The sequence below is a fragment of the Oxyura jamaicensis genome, chromosome 13 (assembly GCF_011077185.1).
Source record: "Oxyura jamaicensis isolate SHBP4307 breed ruddy duck chromosome 13, BPBGC_Ojam_1.0, whole genome shotgun sequence".
In the NCBI taxonomy this organism is placed as follows: domain Eukaryota; kingdom Metazoa; phylum Chordata; class Aves; order Anseriformes; family Anatidae; genus Oxyura; species Oxyura jamaicensis.
In genome coordinates, this window is record NC_048905.1 from 15,058,133 (window position 1) to 15,073,749 (window position 15,617).

At 45.7% G+C, this 15,617-nt stretch overlaps 1 long non-coding RNA gene across 3 annotated transcripts; it reads left to right on the top strand.

The window, feature by feature from the left end:
- LOC118173657 lies at window positions 1-3,377 on the top strand. 3 transcript variants are annotated; one of them, XR_004754332.1, is made up of 4 exons: window positions 1-231; window positions 324-445; window positions 1,110-1,199; window positions 2,072-3,377. It is a non-coding gene; the product is annotated as an uncharacterized LOC118173657 (long non-coding RNA). The 3 variants fall into 3 exon arrangements; XR_004754333.1 differs by lacking the exon at window positions 1,110-1,199; XR_004754331.1 differs by lacking the exon at window positions 2,072-3,377 and having other exon boundaries at window positions 1,110-1,474.
- The last annotated feature ends 12,240 nt before the right edge of the window (window positions 3,378-15,617 follow it).

Here is a 15,617-nt window from a genome sequence, read left to right on the forward strand (position 1 = left end):
TGGCAGAGACATAGAGGGCAAGCGCTTGTGCTCCTGACCATGCGGCTGTGCCTGTCCCTCCTGGGTGATCAACTGGTGGGGAACAGCCTTCAAAATGCACCACTTGTTGTGTGACAGTGTGCAAAGTAAACTGTCACCTGCCAATCCCTATACTATAGAGTATACCTATACCTCTTTGTATTTACTTCGTCAAATCCCTGTGTTAGGACTGAGTATGGCATGAAGCAGAAGGTAAATTGGCTTTTTTTTTTTTTTTTTTAAACTTCAACTCTACTTGTACGGCTCTACCCTCATACATAATGTATTCCTAAAAATGTATGCAGGTCTGAGCTGGCTGAACACGGTCCCCTGGGTTAGAATCAGTGCTACTTACAAGCTCGTGACGTGTCGGGTTGGTCCCCCCTCGCGGAAGGTCCGCAAATGGATTTCCCCCAGCCTTGCCGAGGTGAGCTGGTGCTCTCAGAGCAGTGGGAGGAATTCCTATAAATGCTTTTGGGCTTCAGAGAAGGAAGCAGAGTGTCATAAAGCTTGGACAGTATGTTCACAGCACTGCCACGTACAAAAATAGAAAGAGGAGGACGGATGCTGAGGGAGAGAGTGCAGAACCCAAACAGCAGAAGTTCAGGTTTGAAACCAGAACTGCTTGGAGCTGCTTGCCTAGAAAGGGAAATGAGTCCCCAGCATAGTAGTGATTTGGCTGGAATTTTTAGGATTCAAACCCAATGCAACTTGATGTTCAGGTGTGTTTGGGTGGGAGTTTCTGGCCTGGCACATTTCTACAAAGAACGCTGCCTGCAGGACAACCTTGTACGCAATGGCCTCACCTGCAGTCATTATAGGATGTGCAGTTCTGAGTTCTTAGTTAACGATCAAAGAGATGTGGTCCTCCTTTAATGCCACCCAGCCGAAGGCTCCTTGTTATGTTGTTCTGTACCATGCTGCTGCTCCTGGAGCAGCAACCAGCCAGAGCTGAGAGCAGCAGAGGGGTCACCATGAAGCTTGCCCAGAGCAGAGCTAATTGTAGGCTGCAGGAGTGCAGGAGGTCTGTTGTACGTTTTTTTTTTTTTTTTTTTTTAAATAAATTATTTTTTATTTTTTCCCCATGGTAGATATCTTCCCAGGCTTTTTGACCATAAAACCCTACCTGGTGCAGAGGAGGAGAACTAGCAGCAACCTCTCTGCTCGCCCTTTGCTAGAGTGTGAGAGTGCCGGGGATGGCTGGGCTTGGGCAGCGCTGCTGCTGTTTCCTCTGCTGGCAGAGGGCAAGGAAAGCACCGTTGTCTAATGAGGACTTTTCCTTGCTAAGCAGCGAGAGGCTTGGTCAAGCTCTAATTCTTGGAACTCCTTTTAAAGTGAGCGATCGGCATATGTTGGTGATTATTTTATGCCAGATTTATTTTATAATGTGACTGTTGGCAGTAACTGCTGGGAATTTTCCCCATAAATTAATCTGAAACTCATCAAATTAAATTCAGCTAGAGGCTGGGGCACTCCGCTCAGTACCTTTCCTTTCCTCTGCTCAGTCCCAAATACAACCGGAGCTTCCCTTGGCCAGCAGCCCTGCTCCAGGCTCGGCAAAGTTTTCTCTTTTTGCAAGAACAAAAGCTGGAGCGAGCCTGGAGCAGTCCCCTCAGACTGGCAGCGTGCACAGAGCAGGCAACAGATGCTGGTGTTTTTTGTAAACCCAAAACCTAATTATGCTCGGAGCAGTCCCACAGGTCTGGAGGAAAAAAAAAAAAAAGAAATAACAACAATTTGTGGATTTCAGTCATCATGGCTGGGTTTTAAAGCAGCAGAATGGTTTTTTTTTTTGGTGATGCTCCCTCTCCCTGGCCTGAGGAAAGCAGGCAGGGCCTGCAGGATGGGCACATGGGAGCTGGGCTCACCCTGAGGTACGGAGCTGGGGATGGGGCTGTGAGGGTAGGAGGGAACTGGGGAGGTGAAGCTGCTCCTGAGGTGCTTTTAGGGAGCTCTGTCAGATTACAGTGTCAAATTCCAGCGTGAGTCTTCACAGCTTATTATTTTTGTTGTTTCTGAGCGGGCAGCTCTTGTTTTTGTCTGCTTTGCACAGGCTTCATTCTTGTTGAAGTGTCTGCCCTGCAGGCCTGGGCAGCTGGGGAGCCTCGACCCTTTTCTGCGGCAGGCTCCCAGACAGCACGAAAGAGCCCAGAATATGAAAACTGCCTCTCAAGAAAACATAAATTATAAAGCGAATAACAATTGCTTTCTGCCAGGATATGGTTTGTGTACCCCCAAAGCAGGAGGAAAAACTACAAGAAGGAAAAGCGAGGCACTTCCCAGAGCCCTGAGGGGGCTGGTGGAGCTCCCAGTTCAACTGGGAGAGCAGCCCAGGGCAGGTTTTGCACAACAGCTTTTGTGTCTCTGCAAATCTCCTTTCAGACACTGAAGGCTGGTGGTAGCTTCCATGTGTGGAACAAAACCTAAAAGACTTTTATGCTGCGGCTTATGCGTGATGGAGAGGCAATGTTACAGCCTGGAGAAGGGATTGCTCTGAATCGTGCTTGCACAACACCCTGGCAATATTTGGGAAGTAAATCGGTCCCTGCAAGCTGCTGGGGTCCTCCTGCAGAAACATCTCCTTCTCTGGAGGGCTCAGGAAGGTGGGAGGGAGGCAGGGACCTGGGCTGCAGAGGGAGGACGGCAGCTCGCAGAGGGGTGAGCTCTGCCTGGAGTCCATCAATGTGCTGTGCTGATTGGGAATCTACTCGTTAGGCACTTGTTTGCCCTGGGAGGTGTGCTAGGTTCAGCCCTGGGACAGCTCAAGGAAAGCAAATGCTGAGACAACAGTTGGACAAAGCTGGATCAGTCTTTTTAGTACCCTGGCATGATTTGTTGCAGCTGAGTCCTTCCAGCAAATCCTTAAGATTTTCAGCAGCTATAAGCTTTTTATAGCAAATCAGATTTTTGCACCCATCTGGTTGACTGGTTATAAACATACATCTCTCAAGTTGGCTTGTTAGGTTTTGTCAGTATTAAAAAGAAAACCCACAATGCGCAGCGGAGTATTCATCTGTAGCTGCTTTTGATGACTTATGCCTCTTGCAAATGAACACAAATAAGCAAGAAAAGTGGTTTGCTTATGAAATCCTGAAGAAAAAAGCCTAAAACCCAGCAAAGTGACAGGTGGGCTTGTGGAAAACACCCAGGCAGGCTGACCATGGTTGCTAATGTAGGTTGACTCTTGGGTGGTGTTGGCCTTTTCGTTGGATTCAATGATCACATCTACAAAGGGTCTGAAGTGTTTTTGCTGATTCTAGCAGCATGGCTGAAAAAGGGTCTCAGCAGTTTGAGACCTCACTGCTGGTTCAAGGTGTAGCTCAGGACAGATTTACAGCTAAGTCCCACTACGTCCCTTAAAACCAAACATTTTTCTGGTTTAAGGTATGGAAAGGATACGTGTGTTTGGCTTTGGAGTATTTGAGGAAATCTCTGACACTTCAATTTATTGTAAGACCCCTACTTGCAGTGGGGAGTGAAATCAATGGGGTGAATGCTTCACATGGACACCTCTGCCCCATGCAGGAGGGGACCTGGGGGACTTCACGTGCTGGGGCCAGGCAGCCCATGGCTCCTGGCTTGTGGCCAACTGCTGGCTTCGAGGTTCATCCCCCGTGGGATGTGCAGCGCCCCAGAGCTGGGCTGCAGCGTGCAAGGTGCGATCTTGGCAAGGGGAGTGCTCTTCGTGAAGCAGCCGACTCCGCAGCGCCTTTCAGACGGCTTGGCAGTTCCGAGCTTTTTATAGCAAGTCAAATTTTCTTCACCCATCTGCTTGTCTGCTTATGAAAATGCATCCCCCTGGTGCACTTGTTACATTTCATTGCTGTTAAGTAAAATAAAAAGTCAACACACCTTGCCCACCAGTTTATTCATCTGCATCCGCTTTTGATGGAGTGCATCTCCTCTAAGGAGGCGCGCAGATGCTCTGGATGTGCGCATCGCCCCCTGCTACAGCTTCCAGGTCCCTAATAATGAAATCAACGTCATTAATGATGAGCATAAAGGTAACGTGCGCCAAGCAGAATGGCCGCACTGGGCAGCTTTCCAGGCGGATGTATGTTGGGAACGTGATGCAGACGCTGTCTTTCATGAACAATTAAGTTTCCCTTGATTACACCCTCCTGAGAAGGAAAAGTAGAAAAAGAGGCAGTATTGTTAATGGGTAGCTTTACTTCTCATTGCTTAAGTGCCGTCACTAGGATAAGATTCAGTAAAAAGTCAGTTAACACGTGTGAATGGAAATGTTAGAAGCTTGCTTAGGCCTCAGACATTGCACTTATCGGAGACTTCTCGTGCCATGGCCATGGTCTGTGCTCCCTCTGCGTCTCTGCTGGCCCTGGTCTCCCTGGGGAAGGACAGCACACGGCTCTGGTCCCCGGGGACAGCCTCGGTAGCTTGCTCTAATTTTGTCTCATTGTCTGCAAGGTCTTAAAAATTAAGAACGCTGCGCATGTTTTATTGCACCGAATATAAACAGTCAGCCCTCAGTGGTGAAGTTAATTAAAATGGCCAATGCATCATATTCCCAATCATATGAGCACTGCTCGGTGCTCCCTGAGCCCTGACCCACGCCCTCGGGACGTGCTGCCTGAATCTGGGTTGTGCAGACCCAGGCACACAAACGCTGTTTGTTGTAAAGACAAAAATGTCCAATTCTAGCCCAACGCTACACTGCAGACTAAGACACAGCTAATGAAATCATGCCTCGGGTTAAATGCTAATCTTCCTTTCCTCCTGCCTTTCTCTTCCACTGTGTGTCTCCAAGTTTCCAGGTCCACCTGCTTGGGGTTAAAAGGGTTCACTCTGTTTTTATTTCTCTATCTTTCCATCATCTTAATACTTTTTTTTTTGTTCTTGTTGTTTCCTTCCATTTGCTGGCATTTCCTTAGCTGGTTGATGGCTAAAGTGGGTTGTTAAGAACCAATTTTACAGCTTACACGAAGGCACTAATACCCACTGACACTTGCTTCAAATTGCACTTTAGGTGGCCACGTTCTGCCTCCTTTCATTCCTGGTCATTTTATTTGGGAACGGTGACATCCCTGTCCCGAGCTGGCCTGCAGCTGATCCGCTGCCACGTTTCTGTAAGTGGTAAAGCGATTCTGAAGAGTGTTGTGTTGTTTTATTTTTTATTTTTGAGAAGCACATTGGGTTCCTTCTCATGAGGCATAAGCAGAGGGAATACTGTGTGGATGTGAGGTGATGCTCAGCATCCCTCGTCTTGTAAGGAAAAAGTCTCAGAGATGCTCGTGGGACACCAGCTTTTATTTAGCTGGGTTTATTGCAAACTGCGTAACCGAGGCTGTGGGCTGGGGTGCAAACCCTTAGAAAAGAACAGTAGTAAGAAGGCACCGCCACTTTCGTTCTGCGGGGGGTATCTCAGCCAGCCACGGCTGTGCTCTATCTGTTTATTTATAGGATCAAGATTAATGTAGTGTGGATGAGAAACATGTTTATTTATAGGATTGTGACTAATGTAGTGTGTGCATTGTACATCAGTGAGCGTTAATGGCTCTTCCTCTGCTCTCGGCTCGTGCCTTGCTCCCGCAGGAGAAAGCTGGGTGCTGCCCCAGGTGATTTTGGCTCCGTCACAGGACCTCATGCACCGAACCCATTACTGAGGCCAGAAGCTGATGTTTCCATAGTGATTAATGACTTGGGGTCCTGCGGTGCTCACTGAGATTTAGCAGGGGCAACATTTAAACCTGCAGGATGACAGGGATGGGAAGGGATCCATTTTTCATGCAGCACCCATCAGAGTTAAGGTACTTCCAAGTACTTCCAAGTGCCTGGGAAATAACTGACATCTGGGGTGTTTGTTTGGGGACTCTGACAGCAATTACGTCAGTCATTATGAAATGAGGTGGAAGCAGCAAAAGATCTGAAAGGAGCCCCATACCCAGTGGTAACCACCACCACGACCTAACCTGGTCTGTGTTTGCCTGCACCAGGAGCCTTGCTGCTGGGCGTGCAAAGCCTCACTGGGGCCCAGCATCCAGCCCCGTGTACCTGAATCCTGCCTGCAGGGGCTATATTTGTTGGTGGGAGGATCTAAAATGACTGCACTGCACTTTTCCATCTCCGCTAAGAAGGCTGGCCGGGACCTGCAGCATTTTGGGGACTGTGACTTCAGTGCACGGGAGCAGAACGTGATGTACCGCAGCTCTGCAGAAAGCTGCTGTTACTGGTTGAGCTACATAATGCTTGGGGAGCTGCTCATGCCAAGCTTTACAGCATCTTCATTTCCTACACATCTTGAAAATGCAGGAAGAATAAATCACAGAAAATCTGGAGAGCGGAATGAGAAGTTGTGCTGTGCTTGCTGCCCACCCAGGCAGGGGGGGAAAGAGGGCAACAAAGACCCCTATTGAGAATGCAGGATGTGGGCATGTGCTGGATTTGATGTACCAACCTGATGTGTTTGTGCATCGAGTTTAGGGATATGGTTTAGTGGGGACTGTTAGTGTTAGGTCAGAGGTTGGACTTGATGATCTTGAGGTCTCTTCCAACCTAGAAAATTCTGTGATTCTGTGATTCTGTGATCGAGCGTGGGCTGGGGGAACCCCATCAGGTGCCGCTGGCTGGAAGGGGGGGATCCTCACAGCCATGCTGGGGTGGCTTCTGCAAAGGTGCCTGGCTGCTGGTGGGTTCATCTTTTCCATAACCTGCTGAGGAGGTTTCTGCATGACAAACTGTCCGTTGTTGTGACCTATTCTTGCCACATCCTCATGCTCCCCAACTTGTTGCATCACTGCAAAACCCTCCCAAGTGCAATGTGACGAAAGGAGCCTGCCCCACAGCTGGTTCTGCCAGCACGGCCTCGCCTGCGAGCTTTGGGGTTGGAAGGGAAACAGATTGTGCAGGTAAAGTAGTGCTGGTCCCTGGCCACAGTTTGGGAAACAAATCGGAGAGCTTCCTGCTAGCAGCTTTATTAGGCAACCTGGCGAGAACAAAAGGCAGCAGGCAGGGGGAGTGCCGCTTGGCAGCCCCCAAAGAGCTGTGTCCTAGGCTCCTGGGCAGCGCCGCCGTGCTGTGTTATTTTCCATTAATATTTTATCAGGCAGCAGAAGAAAGTTTCCCTTTGAAGTTACACACTGCTAAATCAGCTTCTTATTATAGCATTAAAATAGTGACAGTTTTGCTTGGGGGAAAGGGAGGCAGGCAGCCCTGCTATAAATACTGCATTGGAGCAGTTAATAACTTTAGGAATAAGCAAGTGCTACAAACCAGAAATTTGCTTTCTGTGCCCCCTAAAGCTGAACCTGCAACGGCTCAGACCTTGTTAGTTAGCCCTTTCATCCTTTCTGAGTTGAATGCAAGCCCTCGAGGGAACACTTTGGGGCTAGATGGTACCAAGACTGAAGGTACTATAAAAATGAACATTTTCAGGCTGATGTGTTGGGCTAGCTGGGAACAGAGATGGAAAGGCACTGTGCTTAGATCAAACTTTTTTCTATCAGTTAGCGTAATAGGGGAAGATGTGTGTATGTCTTTATTGTGTAGTTACATCTCGCCGGGCTAAAAGCTTGTCTGGGAAAAAATCCCTTTCCTGGTGGACAATAAGGAAGGTGCTTTGGCAAGTGTAATAAAAACTGACCAGCACACAGAGCCGTAAAGATGAAAAGTGCCATAAATGTGTCACTACCTCTTATGCGCTTTATATGAGAGATTTGCAGCAATCAAGACAAGCTGCCCATAGGGAGTACGTTGGGAATGGGGGAAAAGGGATTGTGCTTACAGGAGGAACAGGTGTACGGAGCCTGGGGTAGTCCTTCCTGAGAAGCACATTTTGGAAAGCTGTGTTATTAGTGGCAGGACAAAGCGGTTTAAATACAGAACTAGTTGATCGCTATTTCTGGGGCCAAAGCAAGCAGCAGCAGGGTGGTCCAGGGGTGGCCACAGGGGCTGAAGAAAGCTCTTTGCTCTCCTGATCCACATGAGCAGGAGCCTGAGGCTGAGCAGAAGGGATCTCCCATTTGCTGGAGCAAAGGAAATTTGGAAGCTGTTAGTGAAAACAAGTTGTCCAAACGGTGTTTTGTGATCAAATCTCTTTCGATGGATTTAGCTGAAAAGAAAACTTCATGCTGATCAGCTGATGGCAAGTTTAATTTCATCTCTTTTTCCCTCAGGACGCCTTGTCTGCCCCATTTCATTATCTCTCTGCAATTTTTTTTGCTTGGGAAGGGCTTATTTATTTATTTATTTTGTCATTGCTTTTTTTAACTACGTGTTTGGGTAGCTACTGGCCTAACCTCGGGTGGATCCATCATTAATGTCTTTCTTATAAGCTGCTAATGAAGATGCAAACAGTGTAGGCACAGGAAAGCGTCTGGGTGTCTCGGAGCTAGCGTGGCTCCTGCGCCTGTCCTCAGCCCCACGAGAGCCTTGCTCTCCCCTGGCTATCCCCAGCATCGCTCAGGGAAAAAAAAAAAGAATGTCATTATGCTGATTTCACGTGTGTCTTCAAAAGCCTCTAATGTTTGGAGCTAAAATCCTAGCACGTCTTATCCCTTACTATATCGAGCTAATGTTTTATTCTGAACAAAAATAAAGTGAACAAGGTAATCCCTTAAGTTAATAATTTAAGGAATCAATAATAATTCTATATGCCTTGATTTGCTTTCTGCTTTGAAATGTGGCTTAGGGAGCTGTGTACCTCCAGCTCCTCTGCTAGAAAATGGCCAGATCCCTTTTGAAGTGATGGGCTCTTTTATGGCTTTTTATCTGTTAATAATATTTATAATCTAACGAGGAACAACTTTCCAAATCTGTTTGAAATATTTCCAAGCTGCTTATCATGATGTAGCATTATAATCCAGCACTAATTCACATTAGCCAAGGGTTGGATTTCAATTAATACTTGCAATTCTTAAGTTTATTTAGCTAAACCAAAGTAATTTTTTAGGTAATGCACAATGAATTTTTAGTGGCTGTGCTGGAGTAATGGGGGAAACCCGTTCTTCACACGTACAGTTCATTTAACTTCTTTGAACTCTTAGCCTCTGCATAATTTTTTCTTTGTATGTAAAAGCAATCCATCCTTCCTGCTAGGGGGATGTTTGATATCCTAATACTTCCCCTCTGAAATAATACTGCTGAGATTTCCACTTGTGGTTGTGTTTTTTTTTTGTTTGTTTGTTTGTTGATTTTTGGGACCGGTGTTAAAATGATAACACGAGTTAACAGCGTGCTCTACCTTCAGAGGATCGGTTGGCACTCAGGAAGCAGTGAGCTTTGTTTCCAGGCAGTGATCCGCTGTTCAGAAAAACCAGCGGGAAATAGTTACTGGACAAGTTTTATCAATCATTTACAAAATCGAGATTTTTTTTTTTCTTAAATCCAAGGGCTCTAAAGAAAAACAAGGCCCATATTTGCTCTGTCCCAAGGCTTCTCAGCCCTGGGAGGAAGCCCCAGCTTGAAGTCTCACCATTTTGTGTCCGTGGTCAGATTTACCCGGCAGCCACCAACCCAAGCTGTGTGGCAGTAACGACGCGGGGACCACAAAGCGCGTTTCGCGATGTGCCGGTGGGCTGAGTTCAAAGCGGTTCCTTTTACCATTTCATCCTCTAAATTACTTGAGCAGGATTCAGTCGTTCTCCTGGCATTTCTGCACATATTGCACCAGTGCCCCGCAGTACAAAATACAAATAAACATCAAAGCAGGGAAAATAATTTGACTTCCTCATATTTTTGGTTGTATCAACTTTTTTTTTTTTATAAGTATAATTCCTGAAGTAGCCTGTGGCTTATATTAAAGCGCAAGCATTTGAAATAAAGTGACAGGGGTTTATCTTCGTAGGAAAAAAGGGAACTTTCAAACTGATGCGATCAGATCCTGAAGTCTGGGAAAAGAGATAATAAACAAATTAAGGCCTTATTTCTCCTTTTATCAGAAAAAGCCTTAGCTAAAAATGAAAAACTTCCTCATTTACTATTTTTCATCATCTCCCTGAATGGGGCAGGGGATGAAGTGGGGCTGGAAGTGTCTGTGTCTCTTCCTCAGCTCTTGACTTCATCTCTCCTCAGCATCGTCTGAGACCCAATCACTCAAGGGATATTACATTTGCCCAGGGGTGCATGTTTTCTTGCCTATTGCTTTTGTTTATCAGCAAAATGACACCCCAAAAGTGTGCAGCTCTTCCGCAAGGGCACCTTCAGGAGCTGAGCATCTTTGGGTGCCTGGTGCACTGCTGTGCACCTTCACAGTCCCGTTTTCATCCCATGTACGTGCTGCTGTGGCTTTGGCTGTGTCCTCCTGTGGAGGGTGCAGGCCTGGCCCCAGGCTTTGCACCTCTTCTGGCCCCGATGCGTGGTCCCCACTGATCCATGCATGGCCCCTGAGTAGCAACAGCTTCAATATTTTCTGGCTGGAGTTGCACAGAGCCATCCATCTCCAGGTGTTTCATTACTTGGACTGCACTGGGGAAATACAGCGCTTAATGGCTTCGTGTCACTCGATCTAGCGGCCTCCTCCTGGGCCGTGTCAACACGACCTACAGAAACGGTGTTGAATTTGCAGCCTGCTAAAAATTTTCCCTGTCCTGCTGGGACTTGTTCCTTCCCATTGCTCACCAGTTTGCGGGAGGCAGCACACCACTGCCCTTGTTACTGGGGTTACTGGCGCTGTCCTCGTTCCCTCCGGCTGCCCTATGAGGCACGGCAGAAAACGGTGTGGCTGCTTTCCATGAGCAGTGACCCACTCGGTAGCAAGTTAGCAAAACGTGACAGCGCCAGGAAGGAACAGCTCAGGATACCCTGCTTTTCAGTCTGGCTTATTTGCTTGTTTACTCACTATTTTTTTTTAAAGCTTCAGGAACTTGCAGGGAAATCTCAGTTATTAGTAGGAATTAGCAGGATTTGGCTGCTTGACTTTCCTTAGTAAGCTTCTTCGCTTTTGTATAGGCTATGTGCATTTATATATGAAAACTGTATCTAAGAAAATTCATAATGAATTTGGGCACCATAATGCCTGCTGTATTGTTGGTCCAGAAGCAGCATATATTTTCATGTAAATTCAGTGAGATCAGGTGTCTCTTCAAGTGGGGTTGGACTCTAGAGGCCCCTTCTGCCCTCCCTGCCTGCAGTCATGGGGCATCCCCCCTTTTTTTCCCCATTAACGTGTCCTCTCGTGCTCTCTACACCTCTCTGGGGTTAGGGGTCCTTTTGAGCACAACACCGTGGCTTCTGCCCCCATCCGCTGCAATGCCTTTCCACACCACCTAGTTTTCAGTTTATATTGCTGGGGGTCTCTGCAGAAAACCTCTTTTTATGTGAACTTCTTTTCCAAAAACACTCCAGAAAAAATTGATTTCTGGAGCTGCAAAATGTCACGGGTTTGTTAATCCTGATGCAATGCAGAGTGCTGGTGGGACTCGGAGGAAAATCACAAAAACTGAAAAAATGTTTCAGATAAAATAAAGGAGTTCTCCTGGTGGTGTTGTATGTTTCTCACAGCATTGCGTGCTACTTATAGCAACATATTTAGCAATCCAGATTAAATAATTTCTTCTTGCAAGATTCAGTTTTGAATCTGGAGGAAGCAAGGTATCTGCTTGCCTGCGTGCAGCCACACTCTGAATGCTGAGATTACGTTTGGGCGGGTGTTTCATGAATGTTTTCTTTGGGGAAAAAACAGATTTTTTGTTCAGTATGCCTGTGTGTTTCAAAGATCCCATTTCTCTCACCTTGCAGTTTGACAACAGAGGCTTTCAACTCTCATTTGGCTGCTTCTGGCTTTGATACCTTCCTCGGCTCCGCGCACCAGCTGGGCATGGCAGCCCTGCTCCCGGAGGTGTTTTTAGCTGAGCCATGGGCAAGCAAAGGCATTTTGCCTCTGACTGAGGCTAATGCAGCTCCAGGAGTGATGGAATCCCTCTGCACCCAGTGCTGCTGAGACATTTTCCACATATTGCAGCTCTGTTTCTTCCTCAAACGCAGCTTTCTTATTTTTTACTTTTATTTTTAACTGGCTTGATTTAGCCTGAAATGCAGAGGTTCATGGCTTTAAAGGACAGGAGGGCAATGTTGGACCTCATTGCTGTTTTATGATGGTGGTTTTAACAGCCAGAACCCAAATACCTGTCTTAAGGGGTTTTTATTTGGTGTAGTTTACAAGGTGTTATGATCAGAGCTTTCATACCTGCTTAGGAGCACCATTGTTATCAGAGGACAAAGGGACCGGTGGTCCGAAGTCATTCAGAGGTGTAGAAAAATTCCACCCTGAATCAGATCTAGACTTTAAGGCTGTGAGCATGCCATAAATACATAGAAATTAAAGCCTAGGGGAGATCAAAATGGAAAGAAGCTGTGCCAGCATCTACCAAACAGATCTATGTGAAGAAAAGACAGTCTCTTTTCTTAAGTCTCTTACATAAAATTCCTACACAATTTCTGCTTTAATAACAATAAAACTTTCTACCCAAGAGATTTCTCAAGGATCTAGTCTAGCTCTCAGCTTCAGCCTTTAGTGAGGGTCAAATCTGGCACTGGGCTTCTCATCCTAAACAGCCTGTGTGCTGTCAGCCATCACTCAAACCTTTGATTTCTCCCTTGACTCAAAAAAGGTTTCTCCTCCACGTTTCTTTTAGCAGGCTCTGCACTTTTCCACTCATTTTCAGGCTCTCTTGAGCTTTAAGAGTATTCTGGGAAATAATATGAGAAAAGATAAAGAGTTGATTTAGTGCTTAGCAAATATTGGAAGGAGATTTGTGCATGTGATTAGAATTTATTTGTTCTCCTCTTAAGTAACAGAGGAGGGTTGGATGTAATAGCCAAGAACATATGTGGAAGAAGTTGCTGAAGAAGCCTTTTCAATGTTGACAGACTATGAATTTAAAATTAGCAACTGCAAGTCATAGTCAGTCTTTTATAGGCTGGAGAGGGATTTGTCTGGGTAGGTACGTAGATATTTCTTCAGAGTAGATGTGGCTACTGTCAGTGGGCAAAAAATCTGTGCTGTGTCGTTGCAAGGAATTTGAGCTGTGCCAGGAACATCCCAGGAAATGCAACGGGGAGAAGAAGAAGAGATTAGCCAGCAATTTAAAAGGTTTCTCTTTTGTCTTGTTTGGCTTCAAGCTCCATTCTGCTTGGGCTGAGGAGCAGTGCGTGGCTACAGCTCTCCAGAGCTGGGTCTGCCTAGGGCCAAAGATCTCTGAAGCATCTTCTGGACCCACGTGTGTACATCACAGGGTGATGGAATGGCTGAGCTGCTCTGAGGTCCCACCTATGGTGTGGAGGTGTTTTTAGTGGGCTGTGAAGGAAAGGCCTCCTCGTTCTGTGATAAATGAAGTAAAAAGGCACAGAAGACAGGAAGGTAGCCAGGGGTGCTGGGAATTGGAAAGGCCATAAGAAAAGTGGATATTTAGAAGGGGCAGGATCCCTGTTTGAACAGATATTCCTATAAGAAAGTGATATGAAAATGAAGTTACTTTGCTTCCTAACACAATATTGCCACAATATTAGGTTGGAATAAATTTTGAAATGGCTTGTTGGCTTATTGGAGAGAATATAGAGTAAAACTTATCAAACTGTTTGTCTATAAGGAAAGAAAGAGCATGTAGGAAATTGAGTTGTATCGAAGAAAAAAGTACGTTACAGAAGGATGTTACAGACATGTGGTTCCAGTTCAGTAAAGCCTGTAAACGGTGCTTTCATCTCTCTCACTGCTGAACACGAGGGGACTTTGTAATGAGCCAGTGGGAAAGAAGGTGCAGAGTCGGACCTCAGGACTGCCACAAACCCAGGCATTGCTTCAAAGGGACTGGAGGTGACCAAAGGACACGGCCACCGCTCACTGGCTTTGGTGGGGACAAAGGCATGGCTCATGTGCCAACTGCATCGCCTCCTGGGGTCTGCGCCTGGGTGAACACCCAGTGATTCCTAAGAGGAGATGATACGTTGCCTGCTCTCATTGTCCTAAAAGTTAAAACACTGAAAACATACCTAAAACGGCCATCAAAGTAGGAGCAGCAGAACATACTAACGTTTTAGTAGGAGCAGAAGCATTTTTTTTTTTTTTTGATTCTTGTTTTTGATGGCAATAAGAATGACAGAATTGGAGAAATGAAGGAAATGTGGAGACTGATATTTGAAGTCGGGTATTGTTAATAGGCACAGCATTTTTAGTCAAGATTTAGGGGTGGGGTGGGGTAGGGGAGGTGGGAGGGAGGATGTAATGGGCCAGGTGAACCGTCAGACCTAAAATATGTCGTCATTCTCAAAGCAGCTGGAAAAAGTCAATAGAAGACAATTGTCTTTAGATGGGTTGTCAAAAAAAATGCCAGCACTCGAGGTTCAGAGAAAGGCCTCCTGACAATGAAAACCTATGTTTTCCCTTGGTAAAAGTCTGTTAAGATTATTAGAAATGCATTGATGGAAAGTTTATAGAGCAGCTTTGAAAATAAATGATGAAAGAAAAATGACAAGGCGCAGCTATGTCAGAGGTTGGAAAGCTACTGTTCTGTAGCAAAATTGCCTCTGGTAGGGAGGAAAAATGGAAAGTAAGTAAATGAAATACATTTTTCTTGATTTCTACTTCTTACTGTCACAAAATGCTGTTATATGGAACGTAAAAGAGGTCTCGTATAAATGTGTAATTCCTAAAATAGAGTAACCACTATGAAAGTTGAGGTGTACAAATGACTACTCTGGTAACAACAGAGCTTGTACTTCCAAAGAATCATTTTGCGATCTTTGCTTATAATGGTGGCTATTTATTCATATGAATTGTCCATTTGCTCTCTTCTGTGCTCTGTAAAAAGAGTGAGAGGTGAATCAGAGCTTTACAGTGTTTGCATTCACCAAGCCTGTGGTGCTTGCAATGCACTACTGCAATCAAGGAACTGCATACAGAAATCCTGAGTAGGTTGTGAGTCCGGATGCGTGGCAAATCAGAGCCCTCAGAAGCCCTTTAGGCCTTCAGAAGCCAGTTTTGGGAAAACAGCCTTCATGGCATTCACTGTTCCTGCCAAGCTGTGCTGAAACCAAGATACTGATGTCGTTGAAATAGTCTGGACATTTCAGTGGCTCCTACAAATACCTTGGGCTGAAGGAATGGTTGAAACAATTGATTTGAATTCAAAAGAAAAGCAAGAATTATGGATGGGAGATAAACACTCATATCCCAGTACTTGAGGCTTAAAAGCAAATAGCAAATTTCCCAGCTGATAAATCATTCTTAGCAAAAAAGTTTCATGTACCTCCCTCTGAAATAATAATACTCAAAGGGTTGGGATGCTGATCTGAGTGGGCTGCCTGTGTCCGTCAATGTGCTAATTACTCGGATCCATGTTTACTTGGGTTCAAATTCCCTGCAGCTAATAAAGTGGGATGTAGGGTTTGCTCTGCATCTGCTTGAAGTAGTTCTGCGGATGGAGTGAAATATGACAGCTGAAGGACTCTATCTTGATATGCTTTATTTAACTCATGAAAAATGTAAGGAGACTGAATTATAGTGGAGCCATATATCATTTTGCTGGGTGAAAAAATTGAAGTATATTAGTAGAATTTAAGTGACTAGTTTCTCCCTGAATTTGCATTTTGATTAGTCTAGCTGTCTCTGCAGGGCACTCTGCCATGTAGGACCTCCATGAGCACGAACA